This window comes from Ascaphus truei, chromosome 5 (assembly GCF_040206685.1).
Source record: "Ascaphus truei isolate aAscTru1 chromosome 5, aAscTru1.hap1, whole genome shotgun sequence".
Classification (NCBI taxonomy): Eukaryota; Metazoa; Chordata; class Amphibia; order Anura; family Ascaphidae; genus Ascaphus; species Ascaphus truei.
In genome coordinates, this window is record NC_134487.1 from 116,483,140 (window position 1) to 116,497,021 (window position 13,882).

General features: G+C 43.8%; 1 protein-coding gene across 3 annotated transcripts in view; it reads left to right on the top strand.

The window, feature by feature from the left end:
- The window catches only part of LOC142495268 (uncharacterized), a 228,965-nt gene that overhangs the window by 6,236 nt on the left and 208,847 nt on the right, over nt 1-13,882 (top strand). The gene's annotated exons all lie outside the window — the stretch shown is intronic.

The following is a 13,882-nucleotide window of genomic DNA, read 5'->3' on the forward strand; positions in this document are numbered from 1 at the left end:
GACTTCTGTATGTGAAAGGGGTTAAAACCTCCAGCTATCCGGCTGACTCACCTGCCCACAGGGAACTCAAAATGAGCAATAACTCCCCAAAACCACCACACGGCACCTCAATACACTTCAATACACTTCCACCACCAAGAATAATTGAAGTCTTACCCTTAGCAGTTCTTGGTCTGCTGTTTACTAGAATATGTAATTAACACAAATTAGCCAACAGAACACCTATTAGCCCTGGATACTGAATTTGACCTGCGCTGGAAAGGAGGACATTTTCTCCGAAAGACCCAAGACGCAGCTCTCTTCACTCTAGAGCAGGTTAGCGCAAATTTAGGCATGATATTTTCTGGAGGGGCACAGCGCTTACAGAAGCCCTGCACTTTTCCCCACAACATGCAAATTAAATGGCCTCTGTAACGCCCTCTGACCTGCTCTCAGCCGGCTTCTGGCGATGCGTCGCCTTGACAACGCGGCGCGAAATGACGCCGTGGGCTCAAATGGCATTGCAATGTTGTGACGTCAAATAACGCTGCTGATGCAGGAGAGAAGTAAAGAAGGGGGGCGCGAGCAGGGCGGGAGTACAGGCAAGGGGGTGCAAAGAAAAAAGTTTGCGCACCCCCAGCTCTATAGCACCTCCACACGTATATTGAATTTCTCACAACTTCCACTTTCCTACTAACTTAATTTACATTGCATAGTCCTCACTCGCTTCTCAACACTAAACTAACACTACTACCACTCCTATGTCTCCTTTACTGTCTCCTTTACTATTTATATTTGCTCTGACCTCACTGCTTCTCAAACTACACGTTTCTTTCTACCAGCTTCATTATGTCTCTAACTCCATTCATATATTTCCATTTCTCCTTTCTTCTCCACTTCTCAGTTCACATGAATTCCTTTCCCATCTGCGCCCTCTGACTCTACACAAATATAGACAAATATACATATATATTTCACAAATATACCCCCTGTACTAAAACACACCCTTATAAATCCTCCTCACACACTCTCTTTCTTTCTTCCTTGCTTCGGGGGATATCTCTCCCAATCCTGCCTTATTTCTACATGCTCTCGATCTCGCCTTCCACATACTTCTACTCTTCCTGGTGTCAACCCCTCTAAACTCATACCCATCATCCATCTACCTTCCTTCTCTCTACCTTTCTACTGTGCCCTTTAGAATGCACGCTCCCTTTCTAACAAGTTCCTCTCTGTGCATGACTTCTTTTTCTCTCACTCTTTCACCTCTTTCTTATAACCAAGACTTTGCTCACTCAGTCTGACTCTGCACTGGAAGATGTCATCTCTTATGGTGGCCTTTCTTTCTCCCACACTCCGCTCCCTGATGGCAGGGGTTTGAGGCGTGGGGCTCCTCCTCTCCTCTATCTGCTATTACCGAACCCTTCCTATTCATTCCTCTCTTTCTTTTCCCTCCTTTGAGGATCACACTGTCCAGCTTTTTTCTACTCTCACTCTCCACGTGGCGGTCATCTATCACCCACCCACGTCTACTCATCGCCCTTCTATCTTTTTCGCACACTTTTAATCCTGGCTCTCCTCAGACTCCCACAGACTCTTCTCCTTGGGGACTTCAACTGCCATATTGATGACCCCTCCCTCCCTTGGACTTCCCGCTTTCTCTCTCTAACCACTGCTTTTGGACTAATGGACTGCTGCCTGCACCCACAAAGATGACTACTACTGTCATATTCTCTAGCCTGCTGTACCCATGCTTGGCTACAGGGACTGTTGCCACTCTCAATGTCTTGTTCTAGCCTGCAGTACCTATACTTGTCCACCAGGATTGCTGCTGCTAAACTAAGGAACATTCCATGATTCTGATACCTGACACACCTGCACCTGTGCTCCCTCTAAGCCTGCATATATAAACCTCCCTTTCCTGTTCCTTCCTTGCCTCTGTTTCAAGTCAGACTCCTATGCACATGCCTCTGATCCTGATTTATTCCTGTACCTGTATTTGAGTCTGTTCGCAGTTAAGGCCCTTGCTGGTAATCTGGCTTGTCCCTGATTGTTCCCGTTCTTAGTCCCTGCACCCAGACCTGTCGCTGCTCACCTGTCCTGTTCCAGTCTCCTTGTTGCCGACCTCTGCTTGTTATCTGACTTTGCTACCTGCCGCCTGCCTCGGACCCCTGCTTGTTTCCTGACTTTGCTATCTGCCGCCTGCCTCTGATCTCTGCTTGTGACCCCTACTACGCTCCTACTGTTCCGGCCACCGAGATCCTACCCGCCACAGGAGTCTCCCGTGACAACTACCTACACCTGGTTTTCAAATAAAACTGCTGTGATTTCTCCATGTCCTCTGACGATAATCTCATCTCATTTTCTCTCTCTCACTTCTCGCCCTTCTCCACCTCCATCTACAACTCATTTCTGCAGAGACCTGTGCTCTATTAACCTACCAGCTTTTGATTTCACTTTGCACTCCTCCCCATCTTCCCTCTGCTCTGCCATAGACTCTGACAACCTGGTCAGGAACTACAACTCTGTCCTATCCTCCTCTCTTGATCTACATGCCCCTCTTTTTCTCTTCCTTCTAACCCCAGACCTTGGCTAAATTGTCACACACATATGCCGTGTTCCTGCACTCCTTCCTCTGAACGCCTCTGGAGGAAATCTCACACTCTCGCAGACTTCCTTCACTACAAATGTATTTCTTTAACATGTTTCAACTCTGCAGTCTCCCAGGCTAAACAAGAAAGTTTGTTAGAATGCTCAAATACCCTGCTAAAAATGAACATTCAGTCCCAAAACATAGGGAGGTGTATACCATAAAGTGAGTAAATCATGTTAAAGGTATTTAAGCCACGATTCCCTGAAAATTGAGAGTGAATGAAGGACTCACCACAGACAATTTCATTGGGGGCTAGTAAGGCATAAAAGCCCAATTACTCACGGACACCTCCTTGTAGTGGATGATGTGCTGCTGCTGATTGATCCAGAGTAAAGCGAAAAAATAGAGCACCATCGATGACTGGAGTCCAGGAGGGGATCCCCTCCTGACTCCAGTCATCAATGGTGCTCTATTCATTCGCTTTATCCGAGGCTAAACAAACCTACTTTTCTTCACTAATCAACAGGCAAAAGTCTAACCCATACCGACTCTTCTGTCTAACTCTCTACTAAGACCACATTCTGTGACCTGTTTTGCTTCCTCCATTTCACCTTAGGACTTTGCTGACTATTTCAAGACAAAGGTGGAGTCCATACATCAAGACATCCCCTATGTTTCCTTTTTAGATTCTACACCTGTTCCTAACTCTCCTCCTGACTTTCTCAACTCTTTTTCTGCTGTCACAGAGGATTATGTGTTGCTACTGATCTCCTCTTCTCCCTCTACCACTTGCCTTCTTGACCCCATCCCCTCAAACCTCTTTCTCCTACTCTAATTCGTACGCTCACACATTTTCAAATCCTCCCTTTACTCTGGTACATTTCCCTACTCCTTCAAACATGCTACAGATACCATAACTCAAAAACAGCAAGCTTGACCCTACCTGTCTCTATAACTGTCATCCAGTCTCCTTCCGGCCTTTTGCCTCTAAACTCCTTGAACGTCTTGTATTCTCTCACTTGCTCAATTTTCTCACATCCTATTTTCTCCCAGATCCTCTGGCTTCCACAATCTGGCTTACATACTGCTCACTCCACAGAAACAGCACTCACTAAAGTAACTAATGACCTCCATATTCCCAAAAAACCAAGCTCATTACACTCGACCTCTGCAGCATTTGATACTGTGAACCACCCTCTTCTCCTTCGCATTCTCTCATTGGTATCCATAACAAAGCTTTATTCTGGATTCCCTCTTACCTCTTTCAGTGTCTCTTTTGTCGATATCTCCTCCTCCATCGATCTCTGTTGGGTAACCAAAGGGCTCTGCTTAGGAACTCTTTTCTTTTTAAAAAATCTCTCTAGGTGACCTTATCACATCTCTTGGGTTCAGATATGTAAGGAATCCGCTCCTGGGTTTTGCTGAAACCTTGTCTTTACAGAACCTTGCAGCTTCTAGGAAACTCTCCCTTGAACCTGCAATCAAGAATCACCTGCTTCTGCAATTAGACTGCAGTCTGCTTCTTGCTGCCTCCTATGCAGCTCTGTCTCATTGGCTGTCTGTTCTATTTAACTCCTGCCCCGCCCACCAGGAAGTTGCTGGACATAGAATTTCTTTAGTAACTGTGTTTGCCACAGCCTGTGTTTGGCCTGCCTGGCCTTCTTGTCATAGTTCTCAATTACTGGCAGACCCCACCGCGCTGCCGCGGTTACACTGAAACCTCAGTGTTTCTTGTCCTGTCTGCAGTACCTGTGTCCTGCTTCCAGTGGCGTCCGCTACTCACAGTTGTACCCGGCTAGGGGGTGCTGTTTGTGCTGATGTACTGGATCCCCTATCTCTCCTGCAGAGGCCTGCATCAGTGCTTCCTGTTACCTGCTACATACTCTCCATTGCAGAGGCCTGCATCGTTGTTCCTGATACCTGCTGCAATCTCCTGCTCCCAGTGGTCGCCACTACTCACAGCTGTACCCAGCTAGGGGGTGCTGTTTTGTGCTGACGCACTGGATCCCCCTTTCCTGTTCCTGTCTTCGTTGGAGCACCTTCGCTCAAGCGTCCTGTTGCCAAACCCCAGCATGGATATCATTTACCTAGCCTTCTCCTATCCTGACCCCGGCTTGTTCACGGATTATCCTGCCTTCTCCAGTCCCGACCCTGCTACGTACGACCACGGAATTCGCAACCCGGATCAGGCTTCGTGGTCTAAGGTCGGTGTATATCTATCCCCACCTCAGCCCCGCGGTCCGGTCCAGGTTTGTGGTGAGCACGTACGTTACAAGATATCACCTCTATGCTGATGACACACAAATGTACTTTTCAACCCCTGACCTTACACCTGCTGTACAGACCAAAGTCTCTGAATGTCTCGCTGCTATATCATTTTGGATAGCCCTCTGCCGACTCAAACTTAACATGTTAAACACTGAGCTCCTCACACGCCACAGGAAAACCTGAGGAACAGTGTAGCCGCTACAGCGCAGTGAAGGCGAAGTCTTCCAAGAACTAGGAGAAGAGGACAAGGCACTAGAAGGCCACATCAGGCCAAACAAAGCTGCTTGTGGAAACCAAAGTTAGTTGGAGAAAGTATTATGTTCAGCAACTTCCTGGGGGGAAGGGCAGCAGCTAAATATCACCGGCAGCCAATGGGACCAGAGCTGCCTCCTAAAGAAAAGAGAAAGAAAACGAAGAGAGGAGGTGTTCCAGTGTAAGTTGCAGAAGGAATTAAGGATGACCCTTCAACATCAGGAAAAAACAGAGATGTTCTGCAGCCTAAGGCGACCCACAGAATCATCCCAGGAATTGTGGAAATGAAAGTGGACGCCTTTAACCAAGGTAAAAGAGCCTTAACCCAGGCTCCTCAATCCACAGGAATGAGATAGATTGCTTCTATGGACAACTAAATAAAGAGCAAGAGGCCAAGGCTGTACTACAAAAGTGTCTATCCACAGCAATTGCTAAATGTGTATTATAGGAGAAAGAGAACCATCAGTTGAAGAGTGATCTGTTATCATTGTCACGGGATTCTGGATTGAGCACAAATTGGGCAAAATAAATTGTATTTTATTTACTTTTAAGACAAACACACAATTCTTCCCAATTACAGTTAATAAACACTTACTGGGATGGGGAAACGAAAGAAAATGTCCATGGAACGAATGACTTGAAAACAAAGTCTCTGGGCACCCCTGCACCCATGCAAGTGGGTGCGCGATTTGAGCCGTGCAACAATCCTTGGCTATGGGCGCAAGTTGCCACCCCGGTATCTCCACCGGAGGAAATCTTTTCATTAAGTTCTTACAGGATTCATTTGGGAATCCTGAGCTCAAATGAATTCTGGAAGAGGTGTGTGATCCTTGGTTACGATGTAGTTAACCCCTCACACTCTGGAACCGCTGACGCTGTACTTTGGACGGATCTTGGTGAATCGCAGATGAATCTCACTAGGACTGGGCTGCAGGCATTTTTATAGGGTTAAGGGTCCTATCTCTAACATACCCAGCCAATCCTTCCGTGGGAAGTATGGAGATGAAAAATTCCTCAGCTCATTCAACCTTAACATATTGATATGTTAATGGATTTTTTGCCGGGCTGACAGCAAAGGGTTCCTGCCTTTACATTTTAAAACATACCTGAAACACATTTTATTTTTATAGGTACTTTCTGTATGTGTGGGTGATATAAAAACAACATGTTTGTGAATGTTACATTCTCAACTACCTGTATTCCAAAAATTAGAGTGCAAGCTCTTTCCTAGCGCAAGTTAGCCACTTAATTGAATAGGCTCTGTGATGTGGGTTGCGGTTTGACCTATAATTGGTCTGGGTTACAAGCCAGCTTACAATGTATCCGTACGGGCTCTGATCAGTAACCGCAGACGCACTTCACAAATTCACCTTAAGTGGATAACAAGAAAGCTGGAAACATTGATGCGCTCAGGCACTTCAGCTAAACCGCAGATCACTTATCCAATTGACTTTGTGGTTTCGCCGTCTGCGGTTTTGGAAGTGATACAGCACTTCAATGTAGCCACTACCCGCAGGCACGCTTATGCTATTAACGCTTGGCACAGTGCTAGGAGCTCCCCTTCGTATCGCGAATACAGTTTGCACAGTTCACATACATTCACAGAACTGCAGCTAGTTTCTGAGCTGCCTAACAGGGATATTACAGATGATGTATAGGAGAAACATGGCATTGTGGTGACCAACAATTAACCCCTTCATCCATAACAAGGTTTAGGGTTAACCAGCCGGGTATAACACCTTTATTGTTGGCCGGGTTAACCCCTTCACCGCCACAATCATGTCAAGTAAGTTGCAGAAGGCATATACTGATGCTGCCCAGGACCAGAGCTCCATTGATCAACTTAACACCGCACTGGAAATCTTTGTAAAAGAATTTCACGGGCTTAGTACAGAGCTGGGAGCATCTCGGGAGGAGATTTGTGACTTAAAACCGAAATGGAAGCCTCTCGGAAGGAGAGACTTTCTTTGAGAGAGGCCTTCGAAGGGTGGAATAGTGAGTTTGAAACTATAAACCAAATGTGCAAGACCCTCTCTGTCCAAGCCAATGCATGAGATAAGAGATTCCATGAATTAGAAGAGGAGAAGAAACAGTTGGCGCAGGAAAAGTTAGATGTACAGGCAACACTGCAGAATGCAGAAAGAGTGCTGCACGAAGAACGTATCTCCCTGGAGTAGCGCATACAAGCAGAGAATATGCTGCAGAGCCAGCTACAAGAACTGCATGCGAGTCTGCAGGACGCCAAGGAGAAACAGGTGAATGCTGAGGAGAAGCAGTGAGTTCTTCAGGAAGAAAGTATCAAGACTGATAACAAAGTAAAAATGTTGCAAGTGCATTTGAGTACCCAGTGTGTCCCCAGCAGCATGAGGAGCAAAAGGCCACACTGAGCATAACTAGAGCCTCGCTGGAGGAGCTTAGGGGCTAGGTAACTGTATGAGAGGGAGCACAAGGCAGTCCAGAAACTGAAGCAAGATCTAGAGGAGCAGAGACACTGCTCCATGCCCAACAGTCAGTACATCCAGGAGAAAGAAACCTGGAAAGGCAAGCGGCTGGGACCCTAGCAAAGGAATTAGCAGAGCTCCAAAACTTAATGAAGGATGTGTGGAAGCAAGCCGAGAGCGAGCACAGTGAAGAGATGAAAACCCTGAGAGGAGAATTGCAGGATACACTCAAGAAACAGGGGTCTCTCGCTGAGGAGTGAAAGAGACCTGGAAAAGGCAAGTGTTTGGGACCCTACCTCCTTTTTATTATTTCGCCCTATTGTTTAGGTATACCTCACATAGACGTCGATCCATATATCTATATTTTAATTGAGGATTCCTCCTAATAAAGTTTATTTTAACGATTTCATCATTGCAACCAGTTTAATACACTTATCTTTATTATCAGGCCCCTGGCTTAGTAATATCAGTTCACCAGCCGTTTTGAGTGCTCTCGCCATAGGGGTTCTTTTCTTTAGTTTATTAGTTGATTAATTTCCCTTGATTGTAGCACCGGAGTCTAGGCAATAGCGAGGGTTCCCTTTCCCCTCCCCCTCCCCATTTTCCCTGGTTGTATAATTCAAAAGCAAGCTGGCAGAGACTTTGCAGGACCTGAGCAAGGGTTACAAGTAACAGACATTTTAGTGCTAAACTGAAGTCTGAAAAGTTGAAGTTGGAGAAAGATATTCCAAAACTAAAAGAAATACAGTATATTGGTCACAAAAAGAGACCATGGAAAGTGAACTCAATTTCTTCACTGACTCGTATGGAGAGCCTGATGCACCCGTTCCTGATGCCCATGTTCCTGATGTCCATGCCCCTGCATTTAAGTTAAACACACCCATCAGGAAGTTCCTTGCAACGCTCAATGTACCGGTTACTGGTTACTGCGCCATCACGGTAGGTACATGTATTTTGCCCATCAACAAACTACCAGAGGTGGGTCACCATGAGTCTGCCTTTCATCAAGGCTTCCGGGAAGAGACTGGAGGATTGTCCGGAGAATGCTTTTGAGAGGGGGTGTAATGTCAGGGTTTCCTTGACATCCTGCTCCTAGCCATAGTTGCTGCCTCTGTCCACAGGTGTGCTGCTGGTTTCTGTCTGCTCTGGGGTTCCTCTGTCTATCTGTCTCCTCTTGCTGCTCCTGTCCTCTGTCTTCATAGTTTCCCATTTCCTGTTCCTCCCTTGCCTTTATTTTGTGTCCAGACTCCCATGCCCATGCTTCTGCCCAGTTCTGTTCTGTGTTTAGTCTGGTACTTATTAAAGGCCCTTGCTAGTGTTCTGGCTTGTCCCCGTTTGTTCCCTGATCCCTGGTCTCAGTCCTTATTCCCTGGTTTCAGTTCCTGCTCCCCTGCCCTGCTCCTGCTTTCCTGTTGCTGACCCCTGCTTGGACTCCAACTATCCTGCTTACTGCCTGCCACCGAACCCTGCTTATGACCCAGACGATCCCACTTGCTGCCTGCCACTGAACCCTGCTTGTGACTCCAACAATCCTGCTTTCTGCCTGCCACGAACCCTGCTTGTGACCCCAACAATCCTTGCCTGCTCCCCGCTGTTCTGGCTACCGAGGTCCTACCCGCTCCAGGAGTCTCCCCTTGATAGCAATGTTTAAATGTCCCGTGTCACGCGATTGAGAGATTTAAATGCATAGGAGATACTGGCACCCCATATCTGGGCCTGTATCTCGGGAAGAAGGGGGTCCCCGGACCTGAAATCAATGCGGTTCAGCTCTGGAGACCCCCTGCTCACGTACATTAGTATTAAAATTAAAATAAAAAGACTGCAATCGTTTGCGAGATATGTGCAGGGACAGGCGGATCTCTCTGTGCAGCTCTGCAGCCAGATCGTACGGGGGAGAACTTTCCATGAGGCTGAGATCCCACCACATGGTTTGAGAGGTGTTCAGATACTTTCTGAATACCGTGATAACTCAACTGACAAACCGTTCGGCGAGAACATGCCAAACCATGCAAGATAGCAGTAAACTCATCGAGGCTACAAGAATAGGCCCCTAAGAATTGTATTCAATGAGGTCCGTACTATAGAAAATACAAGGGCGTTCTCTCTTTCAGGGTTTCCAATTAAAACCCAAACATAAATGTAAAATACAGAATTTGTATTACCGTATAAGAGGACCGCACTCGTGAGACTTATGAATGGTATATGCTCCAGGGGTCCAAATTCTGTAGCTCAAGACCCTTTAATTGGGAACCGTTCCTCGTTCCCCGCAAACAATAGTAGAGACAGAAACACAAGGGTAGCGCAGATCAAAAAGTGATAACGATACAAATAAAAATAAAAAGAATATAAAAGGCAGACTGGTTATTATTTTAGCCAGACTTACCTGAAGTGTCAGGTAAGTCACTTTTTGATCTGCACTTCCCTTGTTTTTCTGTCTGTAATATTCAATGAGGTCTGAAGTGGCCGATCACAGTGAATGACAGTTCCCAGCTGATCACTGTGCGAGCAGCAGCATCATACTGTACTTTATTGCATAAAGTCATGAAGTTCACCTTCAAACACTCAAAAACACATAGAAATAAAACTATATGCATTGATGTATATTTTTAAAAAAATCTTTACATTTTTCTGTTGGTAGCTTCTTGTAGGATATTTTACATTGCATGTACAACACAGTATATGATTAGATTGGTGCACCAATAACCAATTGTTGTCTGATCCACACCTTATATGAAATATATTAGTAAATGTATTTTATTTGTCACAACATTGTGTTCCTCAAACCTCTCCTCGGGGCCTTGAGCCAGACTAGGTTTCTCAGGCAACAAGCCAACATTCTATTCATGTGCAAATTAGGAGACTGCACCTGCGAGCATTTGCACTGGTTATTATAAAACCTGGTGTGTTCGATGGTCCCTGAGGAGAGATTTGAGTACCACTGGCAGAGAGGAACTCTGAAGTTGCAAATTACAAAGGGCAAAATGAACACTTAAATATCTGAACCACCAAAAGCAGATTTAGATCATATTTAAAATGTTGCCTTTATAATGCAGGTGCTTTGTATAACTATTGTTTTAATGCTTTCCCGCCGACCCTTAAGAGACAAGGAGAGAGACATGGAAATTTGAGAGCTGGGTAAAGAGAACAATTTAGATTGTTGCTCATAGCAACAGTATGAAAAAGGGGCATGGAACAAGAATGAGAAGGGTCAATCAAATCCATTAAAAATGTTAAACTTCGCTTATACATTTTGCCACTCTATACATTTGAATTAACTGTACAATATTATTGGTACCAACATTTATGTTTGGCTGATTCTTCATTTTCAAGCTAACATTCTGAAGAAAAAAAAACATGCACCTCTCTACTGTATATGGAATGATAAACATCAAGCTCTTTAAAATAATAGCTAAATCTAAATATGGATGTGTTTCATAAGAAACATGTCTCTGTTTCCTTTTTGGTTCTGTCATTTTGCTCTTGTTTTGGTGACCATGGTAACCAATACACCTTACAATGCACTAGCAGCAGCACCGTCTCTTGGGGGGAATTATTTTACCAACTTCACTTCCACATCTAGTCATATTTTTTCACGTGCACCAATTGCAATTACATTTGTCCTAAATAAATGTAATCATAAGGATATGCAATTGACAAAGAAACTATTATTAGCAATGTACAGTAGAAGTTTGTCAATAATGATTAGGAAATCAACATCATCAATCTAATGGGAAGTCAGAGCAAATTGCCAGACTACAGCATGCGAGTTTGAACAAAAAAATAATATGTACTGATTTTCTAAAATAATAACAATTTCATTCTCAATGCTTAACACCTGTACAGTTCTTATAACACATTTTTCTAACACCTTGGTGTGCATTTGTTTTACATAATTCTGCATTATCCCAAGAATTACCACAGAATTAAAGAAAACATTCTTTTTTTTACTTTATTTCTAAAACATAAGTTAGAAACAAATCAATGAGGAATTTCATAGAGGCTATTTCAGATAAAATCGGACTTCTACAAGTAGTTGAACAGTGAAGCAATTTAAAAGAGAATGATTTAACAATTAAGACTGGGTTCCTTCTAATACATTAACTGAATGTCTCACAAGAGTCAGAGTGAATAATGATCTCTTCTCACCAGTATACAATAGAATTATTAACATCCAGGCCCGACATGCCGTAACCTAGAAGATGCGCCAGAAATGACGTATGACCCAAATTCTGCTATCAGCCACCTGGGAATGTCTGTACCTCCAAATGGTAGAAGGTAGTCTGGCACACACAATTACTGTATAGAAAGATATCACCTGCCGGTGCCCACGGACAAAAGGGGGCAGTCCTGCAATGTCCCCAAGGAATCACATGTAGAAAGCAAAAGTCCAGGCACTCGGTCTTCAAAATAAGTAGTTTAATACAGCAGAAAAGTCCAATGTTTTGACTGCAAATGCAAGGCTCTCACCTTGACAAAGAGTGCATTTGCAGTCGAAACGTTGGATTTTTCTGCTGTATTAAACTACTTATTTTGAAGACCGAGTGTCTGGACTTTTGCTTTCTAAATGTTTGTATCTCCAACAGGTACAAAAGGCTAGGAACAATTTAGGTTGATTTGCTGAAGTAATTAATTAGATTTTTTTTTTAAAGATAATTAAATAATAGATTTCTGCAACATTAGAAAACAATTGGCATTCTAAAGTTATGACTAAATATATCTGGAAGACTTTTTATTGCTATATTTAAGTTATAACAGGATGCTAAATTAATGACAGATAATGCTCTTTAACAGAGTTTAGAATCAGCGAGGATGGAAGAATGCTTGTTCTATCAGCCCACATTTTTAATGAAAACAGAGATTTGTTCATGTTTTCTCATTAAATCGCTATGGCTCAATGTTTCATTTTACTGAGTTAGACTGCAGAGCACTATGAGAAACCCACACAATGATTTCCCATTGCTCTCTTTTAAAAAGGAAAAAAGAAATACATTCAAGCATAGAATGTTATCAGCTTTGTAATCCTCTCCTTTGCTGTAGAATGATTATAGAATGAAAGTAAAACATATCTGTCATAATTACAACATCTGTGTATTACTTTTTTATGTAAAAAGAAATCCAGTTAACCTTTCATACTGGTCAGCTAGAAATCTGATTGATGAAGAGATGTTAATAACTAAGGAATCACCTTGCAGTCCACTTAACCTTACTGCACGACCTGCAATATGATCACAATAAAACCCCTATTTTAACAGTTCTAACATTCATATACATTGTTATTATATAATGTAGAGCTATCCAATAGTTTATACTTTCAAATGACAATAAACAATGAATGTCTCAAATGCATTCTAAACATTGTTACTATAGTATAGTTCTTATAATGATAATGAGGAACACGGTGCTATATAGTTTAAGAAAACAAATACAGGGCTATTATTGTACAATATGAAGAAGGGAACCAGATATACTAAGGAACTGTTTGTCAGAAGTTCTTGGGGTTTTGGGGTTCTGGAGCTTGGTGGGTTATGCAGCTGTTGTTGCTTGGAGGTGTGGCCCCTCCTCCTCCCCTAGTTTAAAGCTCACCCCGCCCCACTTTCCAATTAGCAGTTGTTATCATGATCCTGTGAATCACAGACCCAGTATGGTCTTTCTCCCTCCAGCAGAAAAGAGAGGTACATGAGAATTGTGCCAGGTAGTGTTAGGACCTGCAGATTGGTTATGTCGTGAAGTGGCTGCAGGCTTATAACCTTTTGGCCAAAGGGTTTAACTAAATGACCCTTTTTCATGAGCAGATAAGGTATTGCACTATACTGTATGTTGTTATTTTGTATGATGCGCTGGCCTTTCTGTTTTGTTTGTTTGTCAGGAGACTTTCAGCAGATGAAGGAGAAATAGAGGAAAGTAGAAATATTAGCAGGGGAAGTGTCAACTTGTGCCACAGGGCTTGCATAACTACATATGCAGCACTATGTTTGGTCGCGTTGCCATCCTGAAATCATCTGTGCTCGCAGAGTCCCAGTAAGGAGACTTAATGGCCCTTGGGGATTAACACAGCGGGGACCCTGCATCTGAATGGAACTCCTGTTGTTTGAATCCTACTGGGTTACACCTGTATGTAAGAGGCGCACAGTAAGAATAGGCAGAATCAGTTAGTCACTCTCCCTGCGTGCCTCTAACAGGCGATTGCGCGACTTTTATTTTATTTTAATAACAGTATTGAAGCAGGGGGTCTCCGGAGCTGAACTGCCTGCTTCCCAAGTTACAGGCCCCGTTATTGGGTGCCGGTATCTCCACCATGCTTAAATTCTCCTGCGTCACGACGCATGTGACTGGGACATTTAAACAATGC